The sequence below is a fragment of the Saccopteryx bilineata genome, chromosome 2 (genome assembly GCF_036850765.1).
Source record: "Saccopteryx bilineata isolate mSacBil1 chromosome 2, mSacBil1_pri_phased_curated, whole genome shotgun sequence".
NCBI lineage: Eukaryota > Metazoa > Chordata > Mammalia > Chiroptera > Emballonuridae > Saccopteryx > Saccopteryx bilineata.
Window position 1 is genome coordinate 120592318 of NC_089491.1, and position 13065 is coordinate 120605382.

Below are 13065 nucleotides of genomic sequence, written 5' to 3' on the forward strand. Positions count from 1 at the left end.
CCGCCTGGTCAGGCTCCTGTCTTCTTTTATAAATATCTGCCTCCTTTGTGATTAGTAGCTATGGACTAAGGACCATACTGCTTTCATCTCAGAAATGTTAGATGTAGCCCTTTGGGAGGATAAAAAAAGCAAGGAGATAATCCATATGCGATTTAGGTCTTGTATCTAGAAGAACATATAAAAAACTCTCAAAAACTCAAAACTAAGAAAAATACCAATGAAAACAATAAACAGATGACTTGAAAAGGAACTTAAAAAATATACGAATGCCCAAAAAGCACATAAAAAGATGCTCCACATCACTGGGGAAATGTAAATTAAAGCCACAGTGAGATGCTCTAAACATAAAAGATAGGCTAAAAATAAAATAAAACTTTGACAATACCAAGAGCTGGTGAGGAGGCAGACTAACTTGGAACTCTCATCTGCTGCTGGTGGGAATGCAAAATGATACAAACTTTAAAAAACAGTTTGGCAGCTCCTTCTAAAGTTAAAATACACTTACTATATGACTCAGTAATTCCACTTTTAGGTGTTTACCCAAGTGAACTGAAACTTATGTTCATACGAAAACCTGTATGCAAATGTTTATAGCATCTTCATTTGTAAGCACCCAAAACTGGAAACAATATAGTCCATCCAAACAATGGAACCTCACTGAGCAACATAAGGAAACTAACTTCTGATACATACAACAGTATGGATGAATTGCAAAAGATTGTGCCAAGTGAAAGAACCCGGACTCAAAAAGCTCAAAATCATATCATCTGATTTTATTTTTATGATATTTTGGAAAAGGCAGAACTATAGAGACAGAAAACAGAGAGTGGTCACTGGGAGCTGGAAGGAACAACAAAAGTCCACAAGAAAATGTTCTAAAATCACTAACATCCATGATTTCTTTTTTATTTTATTTTATTATTTATTTAAAATGTTTTAATTAATTTAAATGTATTGTGTTAACATGGATTCAAGTGTCCCACTCATTATAACACCCTCACCCCCACCCTCCGTGTCCCCCATTATACCTCCTTTTCCCCCCCAACTCCTTCTTCCCTTCCCTCTGAGATTTGCTGTCCTATTATTTATGTCTATGTGTTATGTATATATAGTTTCACTAATCCTTTCCCCTTTCCTGATCCCATCTCCTCATTCCCCTTCCCTCTGACAGCTGTCCCTCTGCTCCCCATTACCCTACCCTGCCTCTATTTCATTCCTCAGTTCACTGTGTTTATTAGATTCCACATATAAGTGAGATCATATGATATTTGTCTTTCTCTGTCTGGCTTATTTCACTTAACATAATAATCTCCAGGTCCATCCATGCTGTCACAAAAGGCAAGATTTGCTTCTTTTTCATGGCGTGTAGTATTCCATTGTGTACCACTATTTTTAATCCACTTGTCCACTGACAGACGTGTGGGCTGTTTCCAGATCTTGGCTATTGTAAACAATGTTGCAATAAACATGGGAATGCATATCTTCTTTTGAATCAGTGTTATGGTGTTCTTAGGATATATTCCTAAAAGTGGGATAGCTGGGTCAAAAGGCAGTTCCATTTTTAATTTTTTGAGTAATCTCCATACTGTTTTCCACAGTGGCTGCACCAGTCTGCATTCCCACCAGCAGTGCAGGAGGGTTCTCTTTTTTCCACATCCTCGCCAGCACTTATTCTGTGTATTGATTTGTTAATAGCGCCATTCTGACAGGTGTGAGGTGGTATCTTATTGTGATTTTAATTTGTATTTTTTTGATGATTAGTGACATTGAATATTTTTTTATATGCCTCTGTATGTCCTCTTTGGAGAAGTGTCTATTCAGTTCTTTTACCCATTTTTTAATCGGATTGCTTATCTTCCTGGCATTGAGTTTTAGAAGTTCTTTATAAATTTTGGTAATTAACCCCTTATCAGACGTATTGGTGAATATGTTCTCCCATTGTATGGGTTGTCTTTTTATTTTGTTCATGGTGTCTTTTGCTATGCAAAAGCTTTTTAGTTTGATATAATCCCATTTGTTTATTTTTGTCCTTTATTTCACTTGCCTGTGGAGATAAATCGGCAAAAATATTGCTACGAGACATATCGGAGAGTTAACTGCCTATGTTTTCTTCCAAGATGTTTATGGTTTCGCAACTTAAATTTAAGTCTTTTATCCATTTTGAGTTTATTTTTGTGAATGGTCTAAGTTGGGGATCTAGTTTCAGTTTTTTGCAGGTAGCTGTACAATTTTCCAACACCATTTGTTAAAGAGACTGTCTTTACTCCATTGCATGCTCTTATCTCCTTTGTCAAATATCAGTTGACCATAAAGCTGTGGGTTTATTTCTGGGTTTTCTGTTCTGTTCCATTGATCTGTATGCCTGTTCTTATGCCGGTACCAAGCTGTTTGATTACTATGGCCTTGTAGTATAACTTGATATCAGAAAGTGTGATACTTCCCACTTTATTCTTCATTTTCAAGATTGCTGAGGCTATGCATGTTCTTTTTTGGTTTTATATAAATTTTTGGTATATTTGTTCTATTTCATTGAAGTATGCCATTGGTATTTTAATAGGAATTGCATTTAATGTATAGATTGCTTTGGGTAATATAGACCTTTTAATGATGTTTATTTTTCCTATCTATGAACACAGTATATGCTTTCACTTGTTTGTATCTTCCTTGATTTATTTTTTCAATGTCTTAGAACTTTCTCAGTACAAGTCTTTTACCTCCTTGGTTAAATTTACTCCTAGGTACTTTATTATTTTTGTTGTTGCAATAGTGAAGGGGATTGTTTCTTTAATTTTTCTTTCAGACTGTTTATTGTTGGTGTATAAAAATGCCACTGGTTTCTGAATATTAATTTTATATCCTGCCACCTTGCCGAATTTATTTATCAGGTCTAGTAGTTTTTTGACTGAGACTTTAGGGTTTTTTTTTTTTTTTTTTTCTTCTGTATTTTTCTGAAGCTGGAAATGGGGTGAGACAGTCAGACAGACTCCCGCATGCGCCCGACAGGGATCCACCCGGCACGCCCACCAGGGGGCGATGCTCTGCCCCTCTGGGGCGCCACTTTGCTGCGACCAGAGCCACTCCAGCACCTGGGGCAGAGGCTGAGGAGCCATCCCCAGTGCCCGGGCCATCTTTGCTCCAGTGGAGCCTCGGCTGCGGGAGGGGAAGAGAGAGACAGAGAGGAAGGAGAGGGGGAGGGGTGGAGAAGCAGATGGGCGCCTCTCCTGTGTGCCCTGCCAGGAATCGAACCCGGGACTTCTGCACGCCAGGCCGACGCTCTACCACTGAGCCAACCGGCCAAGGCCGAGACTTTAAGATTTTCTATATACAATATCATATCATCTACAAATAATGATAGTTTTACTTCTTCTTTTCCAATTTGGATGCCTTTTATTTCTTCTTCTTGTCTGATTGCTGTAGCTAGGACTTCCAGAACTATGTTGAATAAGAATGGTGAAAGGGGGCACCTCTGCCTTGTTCCTGATCTTAATGGGATTACTTTTCATTTTTACCCATTGAGTATGATATTGGCTGTCAGTTTGTCATAGATGGCCTTTATTATGTTAAGTTATGTTTCCTGTATTCCCACTTTGCTGAGAGTTTTTAATCATAAATGGGTGCTGGATTTTATCAAATGCTTTTGCATCTATTGATATTATCATGTGGTTTTTCTCTTTCATTTTGTTTATGTGATGAATCACATTGATTAATTTGCAAATACTGTACCAGCCTTGCCTCCCTGGAATAAATTCCACTTGATCATGATCTTTTTGATGTATTGCTGAATCCGGTTTGCTAATATTCTGTTGAGAATTTTAGCATCTATGTTCATCAGGGATATTTGCCTATAGTTTTCTTTCTTTGTAGTGTCTTTACCTGGTTTTGGAATGAGGATAATGCTTGCCTCATAAAAGGAGCTTGGAAGTCTTACCTCCAAACTCCAAGAGGAGTTTTCAAATCCTCTTGAATTTTTTGAAATAGCTTGAGAAAGATAGGTGTTACTTCTTCTTTGAATGTTTGGTAAAATTCGCCTGTGAAGCCATCCATGATTTCTTATAAATATAAAATCTGTATCTTCATTCTGGTAGTTAGAGGATTGGATGCATTTGTTAAAATGCATAGGACTGTACACTAAAAAAGGGCAACATTTACTATATATAAACTATACCTCAGTAATTTTAAGAATGAAATAACCATAAATGAAATAGAAAACAAAGATAAAAGTGATCAACCACAGCCACTTAATTTTTGAAGAAAATTAACAAATTAGACAAATCTCTGGTGATGTTAACCAGGGCTGCCAAAAAGGACCTGGGATAGGCGATGGGACAGGTGAGAATGCGGCCCCTCTGAGGCTGCCCCTCTCAGGGGAAAGGGGCTGTGACTGGGGGGGCGGGAAGGGAACAGCCCTGAGGAAAGGTGAGAGGAAACGAGATCCTCTCCCTGGCAACCAGGGGCCTGGAGGGTGACTTAACAGTAGCCTTTGAATTTCTAAGCCTCCTTGACAGTTTGATTACATTGCTTTTTAGCAGGAGGGAAAAACTTTAATGATCTTTAGCACATTATAATGAAATTAACAGTTTCTGTAACCTGGGGTGGGGGGCTGTCTTTTAAACCAAAAGACACTTACAGGGTCCTGTAGAATGAGGATGGGCCTAAAGTGCACTTTGGAGCCTCTCCGTCCTCATCTATCAAATAAACTATGTCATAGTTTTGTAGGAAGGATTCAAATCATATGGCTAATGAGAAGTACCTGGCACTTAACACATTTCCATCCTCTTTCTTAAGTCATCCTCATTTTCCTTTCCTGATTGAAAGCTGTAGGCATTAACAGGTTAAGGATAATAATAATAATTATATATATATATATATATATATTTTTTTTTACAGAGACAGAGAGAGAGTCAGAGAGAGGGATAGATAGATAGGAACAGACAGATCAGAGAGAGATGAGAAGCATCAATCATTAGTTTTTCGTTGCGACACCTTAGTTGTTCATTGATTGCTTTCTCATATGTGCCTTGACCATGGGGCTACAGCAGACTGAGTAACCCCTTGCTCAAGCCAGCAACCTTGGGTCCAAGCTGGTGAGCCTTGCTCAAACCAGATGAGCGTGCGCTCAAGCTGGTGACCTTGGGGTCTCGAACCTGGGTCCTCCGCGTCCCAGTCCGATGCTCTATCCACTACGCCACCGCCTGGTCAGGCAGGATAATAATATTAAATTAACAATTTATTGTTCTTACTATATGCCAGACGCTTTTCTTTGCTCTTCCTATTTATTGACCCACATAATTAGGTCAGTGATCCCACGAAGAGAGGTGTTCTTATTATTTCAGCTCAAGTTCACAGATGGAGAAACTGAGGAACAAGAGAGGAAGTTGCAGTTGCATCTTTTTGTTGAAATAAAATGATGCTTTTTGTGGGTCTCTCTCTCTCTCTCCTGTGCTCTTTTGTCCTCTTAGCAGCATTGTCTCATTTATGTTGCTTTTTATGCTTTATTTATTTATTTATTTAAAAAATAATTTTATCTATTTATTTATTTTTTAATGGGGTGACATCAGTAAATCAAGATACATATATTCAAAGAGAACATGTCCAGGTTATCTTGTCATTCAATTATGTTGCATACCCATCACCAAAGTCAGATAGTCCTCTGTCACCTTCTATCTAGTTCTCTTTGTGCCCCTGCCCCTCCCCCGTTGCCTCTCCCTTTCCCCCCTCCCCCCGTAACCACCACACTCTTATCAATGTCTCTTGGTCTCACTTTTATGTCCCATCTACGTATGGAATAATGCAGTTCCTGGTTTTTTCTGATTTACTTATTTCACTCCGTATAAAGTTATCAAGATCTCACCATTTTGCTGTAAATGATCCGATGTCATCATTTCTTATGGCTGAGTAGTATTCCATAGTGTATATGTGCCACATCTTCTTTATCCAGTCATCTATTGATGGGCTTTTTGGTTGTTTCCATGTCCTGGCCACTGTGAACAATGCTGCAATGAACATGGGACTGCATGTGTCTTTACATATCAATGTTTCTGAGTTTTTGAGGTATATACACAGTAGAGGGATTGCTGGGTCATAAGGTAGTTCTATTTTCAGTTTTTTGAGGAACCACCATACTTTCTTCCATAATGGTTGTACTACTTTACATTCCCACCAACAGTGTATGAGGGTTCCTTTTTCTCCACAGCCTCTCCAACATTTGCTATTACCTGTCTTGTTAATAATAGCTAATCTAACAGGTGTGAGGTGGTATCTCATTGCAGTTTTGATTTGCATTTCTCTAATAGCTAAAGAAGATGAGCATCTTTTCATATATCTGTTGGCCATTTGTATTTCTTCCTGGGAGAAGTGTCTGTTAATATCCTCTTCCCATTTTTTTTTTTTTTTTTGTATTTTTCTGAAGCTGGAAACGGGGAGAGACAGTCAGACAGACTCCCGCATGCGCCCGACCGGGATCCACCCGGCACGCCCACCAGGGGCGACGCTCTGCCCACCAGGGGGCGATGCTCTGCCCCTCCGGGGCATCACTCTGCCACGACCAGAGCCACTCTAGCGCCTGGGGCAGAGGCCAAGGAGCCATCCCCAGCGCCCGGGCCATCTTTGCTCCAACGGAGCCCCGACTGCGGGAGGGGAAGAGAGAGACAGAGAGGAAGGAGGGGGGGTGGAGAAGCAAATGGGCGCTTCTCCTGTGTGCCCTGGCTGGGAATCGAACCCGGGTCCCCCACACGCCAGGCCGATGCTCTACTGCTGAGCCAACCGGCCAGGGCCTTCCCATTTTTTTATTGGATTGTTTGTTTGTTTGTTGTTGAGTTTTATGAGTTCTTTGTATATTTTGGATATTAGGCCCTTATCTGAGCAGATGTTTAAAAATATCATTTCCCAATTGGTTGGCTGTCTGTTTATCTTGTTATCAGTTTCTCTTGCTGAGCAAAAACTTCTTAGTCTGATGTAGTCCCATTCATTAATTTTTGCCTTCACTTCTCTTGCCTTTGGAGTCAAATTCATAAAATGCTCTTTAAAGCCCAGGTCCATGAGTTTAGTACCTATGTCTTCTTCTATGTACTTTATTGTTTCAGGTCTTATGTTTAGATCTTTGATCCATTTTGAGTTAATTTTAGTACAGGGGGACAAACTGTAGTCCATTTTCATTCTTTTGCATGTGGTTTTCTAGTTTTCCCAGCACCATTTGTTGAGGAGGCTTTCTTTTCTCCATTGTGTGTTGTTGGCCCCTTTATCAAAAATTATTTGACTATATATATGTGGTTTTATTTCTGGGCTTTCTATTTTGTTCCATTGGTCTGAGTGTCTATTTTTCTGCCAATACCATGCTGTTTTGATTGTCGTGGCCCTATAATATAGATTGAAGTCAGGTATTGTAATGCCCCAGCTTCATTCTTTTTCTTTAGGATTGCTTTGGCTATTCGGGGTTTTTTATAGTTCCATATAAATCTGATTATTTTTTGCTCCATTCCTTTAAAAAATCTCATTGGAATTTTGATGGGAATTGTATTAAATTTGTATATTGCTTTGGGTAATATGGCCATCTTGATTATATTTATTCTACCTAACCAAGAACAAGGAATATTCTTCCATCTCATAATATCTTTTTCGATTTCCCTTAACAATGGTTTATAGTTTTCATTGTATAAGTCCTTTACATTCTTTGTTATGTTTATTCCTAGGTATTTTATTTTTTTTGTTGCAATCGTGAAGGGGATTATTCTTTTGAGTTTGTTCTCAAATGTTTCATTGTTGACATATAGAAAGGCTATTGACTTTTGTATGTTAATTTTGTATCCTGCGACCTTACTGTATTGGCTTATTGTTTGTAGTAGTCTTTTTGTGGATTCTTTGGGGTTTTCGATGTATAGGATCATATCATCTGCAAAAAGAGATACCTTTATTTCTTCTTTTCCGATATAGATGCCTTTTATTTCTTTGTCTTGTCTGATTGCTGTGGCTAGAAACTCTAGTACCACATTAAATAAGAGTGGAGAGAGTGGACAACCCTGTCTTGTTCCTGATTTAAGGGGGAAAGCCTTCAGTTTTGTGCCATTTAATATGATGTTAGCTGATGGTTTATCATATATGGCCTTTATCATGTTGAGATATTTTCCTTCTATACCCATTTTGTTGAGAGTCTTAAACATAAAATTGTGTTATATTTTATCAAAAGCCTTTTCTGCATCTATTGATAAGATCATGTGGTTCTTGTTCTTTGTTTTGTTGATATGGTGTATTACATTAACCGTTTTACGTATGTTGAACCATCCTTGAGATTCTGGGATGAATCCCACTTGATCATGATGTATTATTTTTTTAATATGTTGTTGTATTCGATTTGCTAGTATTTTGTTTAGTATTTTAGCATCTGTATTCATTAGAGATATTGGCCTGTAGTTTTCTTTTTTTGTGCCATCCTTGCCTGATTTTGGTATGAGGATTATGTTTGCCTCATAAAAAGTGTTTGGAAGTATTGCTTCTTCTTCAATTTTTTGGAAGACTTTCAGTAGAATAGGAACCAAGTCTTCTTTGAAGGTTTGATAAAATTCGCTGGTATAGTCGTCTGGGCCTGGACTTTTATTTTTGGGGAGGTTTTTAATGGTTTTTTTCTATTTCTTCTCTACTAATAGATCTGTTTAGGCTTTCTGCTTCTTCTTGACTCAGTCTAGGAAGGTTGTATTGTTCTAGGAATTTATCCATTTCTTCTAGGTTGTTGAATTTAGTGGCATAAAGTTTTTCATAGTATTCTACAATAATTCTTTGTATATCTACGATGTCCGTGGTGATTTCTCCTCTTTCATTTTGGATTTTGTTTATATGAGTTCTTTCTCTTTTTTCCTTGGTAAGTCTTGCCAAGGGTTTGTCAATTTTGTTGATCTTTTCAAAGAACCAGCTCCTTGTTCTATTAATTTTTTCTATAGTTTTTCTGTTCTCTATTTCATTTATTTCTGCTCTGATTTTTTTTTCTAAATATTTTATTTATTGATTTTTTTAGAGAGAGAGGAATGAGAGAGAGAGACAGAGAGAGAGAGAGAAGGGGGAGGAGCAGGAAGCATCAACTCCCATATGTGCCTTGACCAGGCAAGCCCAAGGTTTCGAACCGGCGACCTCAGTGTTCCAGGTCGACGCTTTATCCCACTGCGCCACCACAGGTCAGGCTCTGCTCTGATTTTTATTATCTCCTTTCTTCAGCTGGTTTTGGGTTGTCTTTGTTCTTCTTTTTCTAGTTCCTTAAGGTGTGAAGTTAAGTGGTTCACTTGGGCTCTCTCTTGTTTGTTCATATGTGCCTGAAGTGATATGAACTTTCCTCTTATCACTGCTTTTCCTGCATCCCAGAGATTCTGATATGTCATATTGTCATTTTCATTTGTCTGTATATATCTTTTGATCTCTGCACTTATTTCTTCCTGACCCATTCATTCTTTAAAAGTATGTTGTTTAGTTTCCACATTTTTGTGGGATTTTTTCCCTCTTTTTTGCAGTTGAATTCTAGTTTCAAGGCTTTAGGATCAGAAAATATGCTTGGTACAACTTCAATTTTTCTGAATTTGCTGATGTTGTTTTTGTGGCCCAACATATGGTCAATTCTTGAGAATGATCCATGTACATTGGAAAAAAATGTATACTCAGTCACTTTGGGATGAAATGTCCTGTAGATGTCTATCATATCCAGGTGCTCTAGTGTTTTGTTTAAGGCCAGTATATCTTTGTTGATTCTCTGTTTGGATGACCGATCTAGAGCCGTCAGCGGAGTATTGAGGTCTCCAAGTACTATTGTATTTTTGTCAGTTTTTGTTTTAAGGTCAATAAGTAGCTGTCTTATATATTTTGGTGCTCCTTGGTTTGGTGCATATATATTAAAAATTGTTATGTCTTCTTGATTTAGAGTCCCCTTAGCCATTATGAAATGGCCATTTTTGTCTCTGAGTACTTTTGCTGTCTTGTAGTCAGCATTATCAGATATGAGTATTGCTACACCTGCTTTTTTTTGGGTGTTGTTTGCTTGGAGTATTGTTTTCCAGCCTTTCACTTTGAATTTGTTTTTATCCTTGTTACTTAGATGAGTTTCTTGTAGGCAGCATACAGTTGGATTTTTTTTTTTAATCCATTCTGCTACTCTGTGCCTTTTTATTGGTGAGTTTAATCCATTTAAATTTAGTGTAATTATTGACACTTGTGAGTTCCCTATTGCCATTTTATAGATTGCTTTCTGTTAGTTTTGTGCCTTGTTTGATCCTTCTCTTTCGTTTTTCTATCTTTTGTTTTTATTTGGTTGTGTTCCATACGTATTTCCTCTGTTGCTATCTTTTTTAAATCATGTGCTTCTGTGGTGGTTTTTTCAAAGGTGATTACCATTAAGTAATGAAAAAGGTTCCTACCCTGTTCATTGTAGTGCACTATTTTGTGAGTAGTTTTGCACTCCATCGTCCTTTGCTACTGTTAATCTCCATCCTCTCCCCCCCCTTTCTTTTTGTTGTCACAGTTTAAATTTGGTTTTATTGTGTTCTTCTTGGAGCTTTTACTTGTGGCTTTGTTTTTTTTGTTTTTGTTTTTGTTTTTTTGTTCTTTGTATCTGATTGGAGAACCCCCTTTGGTATTTCCTGGAGTGGGGGTTTTCTGGTGATAAATTCCCTCATCTTTTCTGTATCTGTGAATGTTTTTATTTCTCCTTCATATTTGAAGGATAGCTTTGATGGGTATAGTATTCGTGGCTGAAAGTTCCTCTCTTTCAAGATTTAAATATTGGGGTCCACTCTCTTCTAGCTTGTTGAGTTTCTGTTGAGAAATCTGATGATAATCTAATGGGCCTTCCTTTATATGTCATATTCTTCTTTTCCCTGGCTGCCTTGAGAATTTTTTCTTTGCAGTTGGTTTGTGCCAATTTCATTATGATGTGCCTTGAAGTAGGTTTTTTGGGGTTAAGAAAACTTGGGGTTCTGTTTGCTTCTAGAATTTGAGGCTTTAGTTCTTTCCACAGGCTTGGGAAGTTCTCATCTATTATTTGTTTGAGTATGTTCTCCATTCCATTTTCTCTCTCTTCTCCCTGTGATATACGTATTATTCTTTTTTTTTTCTTGTATTTTTCTGAAGCTGGAAACGGGGAGAGACAGTCAGACAGACTCCCACATGTGCCTGACCGGGATCCACCTGGCACACCCACCAGGGGCGACGCTCTGCCCACCAAGGGGTGATGCTCTGCCCCTCTGGGGCATCGCTCTGCAGTGACCAGAGCCACTCCAGTGCCTGGGGCAGAGGCCAAGGAGCCCTCCCAAGCGCCCGGGCCATTCTTGCTCCATTGGAGCCTTGCTCCAATGGAACCTTCTGGCTGCGGGAGGGGAAGAGAGAGACAGAGAGGAAGGATGGAGGGGGTGGAGAAGCAAATGGGCGCCTCTCCCATGTGCCCTGGCCAGGAATTGAACTCGGGTCCCCCGCACGCCAGGCCGATGCTCTACCACTGAGTCAACCGGCCAGGGCCAGATATACCTATTATTCTTATGTTATTCTTTTTGATGGAGTCAGATAATTCCTGTAGGGCTATTTCATTTTTTTTAATTTTTGAGTCTCTTTCTTCTTCTCTCTGTTGTGCCTCAAGTTGCTTGTCTTCTATTTCACTAATCCTCTCTTCTATCTGGCCTGTTCTAATAGCTAAGCTTGTTACCTCATTTTTTAGCTCGTAAATTGAGTTTTTCATCTCTGTTTGATTTGTTTTTATAGTTTCAATTTCCTTGGAGATATACTCTTTGTGTTCACCGAGTTGTTTTCTGAGCTCCCTAAATTTCCTTTCTGTGTTTTCTTGTATATCTCTGAGTATTTTTAGGATTTCTATTTTAAATTCTCTGTCGTTTAACTCCAAGGTTTCCAATATCTTAAATTTTTCTCCATAGATTTTCCCTCATCTATCTGTGTTACCTCTGTTTCTTTTGTATCCATGTTATTCGATTTTCTCTTCTTTAATGGCATCTGAGGGTGGTTTTGTTGATAGTATTAATGAGATTTAATAAAGAATAAAAAGTTAAAAAAAATAAAAAATTGAAGTTTTTTTTTAAAAAATTAATCATTAAATAAATAAAAATAAAATAAAATAAAAACTTGAGAAAAAAGGGAATTATTCCTTCTTCTTCTTTTTGCTCTCCTCTCCTCTCCTCTCTTTCTTGAGAAAATCTTGCGGTGAACTGTGAATTATATTGTACTAAATAGAAAAAACAATACCTGTAATGGAGGGCCTGAATTGGGGAGAAGTAATAAAGGGGTAAAGGAAAAAGAAAAAAAAGAAAAAGAAAAAAAAGGAGGGGGAGCGGTATGGACCCACAAAAAGCAAATAAGGAAAAAATTTGGGTCAAGAATAAAATGATTTGCTTTTAGGTGTTGGCTGACTAAAAGTTATGATGAGAGGAATAAGAGGGAAACAGGAAAAAGGGGGGGGGGAGAATTAAAAAATTACTATTGTATTTAGTCGAACAAGAACTAGATAAAATGGAGAGCCAGGGATGGGAGCGCTGCTAGTGAGTTAAAAAGGTGAAGTAATAACCCCCCAAAATGCCACAAACATAAGTTTGAGTCCCAAATAAGATAATTTGTTCGTTATTGAGGTTTGAATGAGAGGAGACGTAAAGGAGAAAGGAAGAGACTAATATAGAGGGAGAAAAGAGAGAGAGAGAGAGAGAGAGAGAGAGAAAAGATGAAACCACTAAAAGAAGAAAAAAGAAAAAGGAGGAGAGAGAGAGAGTTAAGGGTTTTGGAGTGCAACCCTCAAAGAGAGAGAGGAAGAGGAAAGAAAAGATAATGGGAGATGTAACACTTATGGGTAGTATAGTTCAAAGAGAGGAGAGAGTAAGACTGGCAGAGAATTAAACGACCAAATTGGAAGAGGAAAAAAAAAAAAGAAAAAATTCAAGAATGAAGATAAGAGACACAGACAAACAAATATAATAAAATGGGATAGGTTATAAAGTCTGCAGATTATTCTTGATTTTGAGAGGTTATCGTCTTGCTTTTTCTTTCCTGTCTCTCTTCCTGGTCGGTGACTCTGTACCTCGGGTTCTGCCCCTGTGGCAC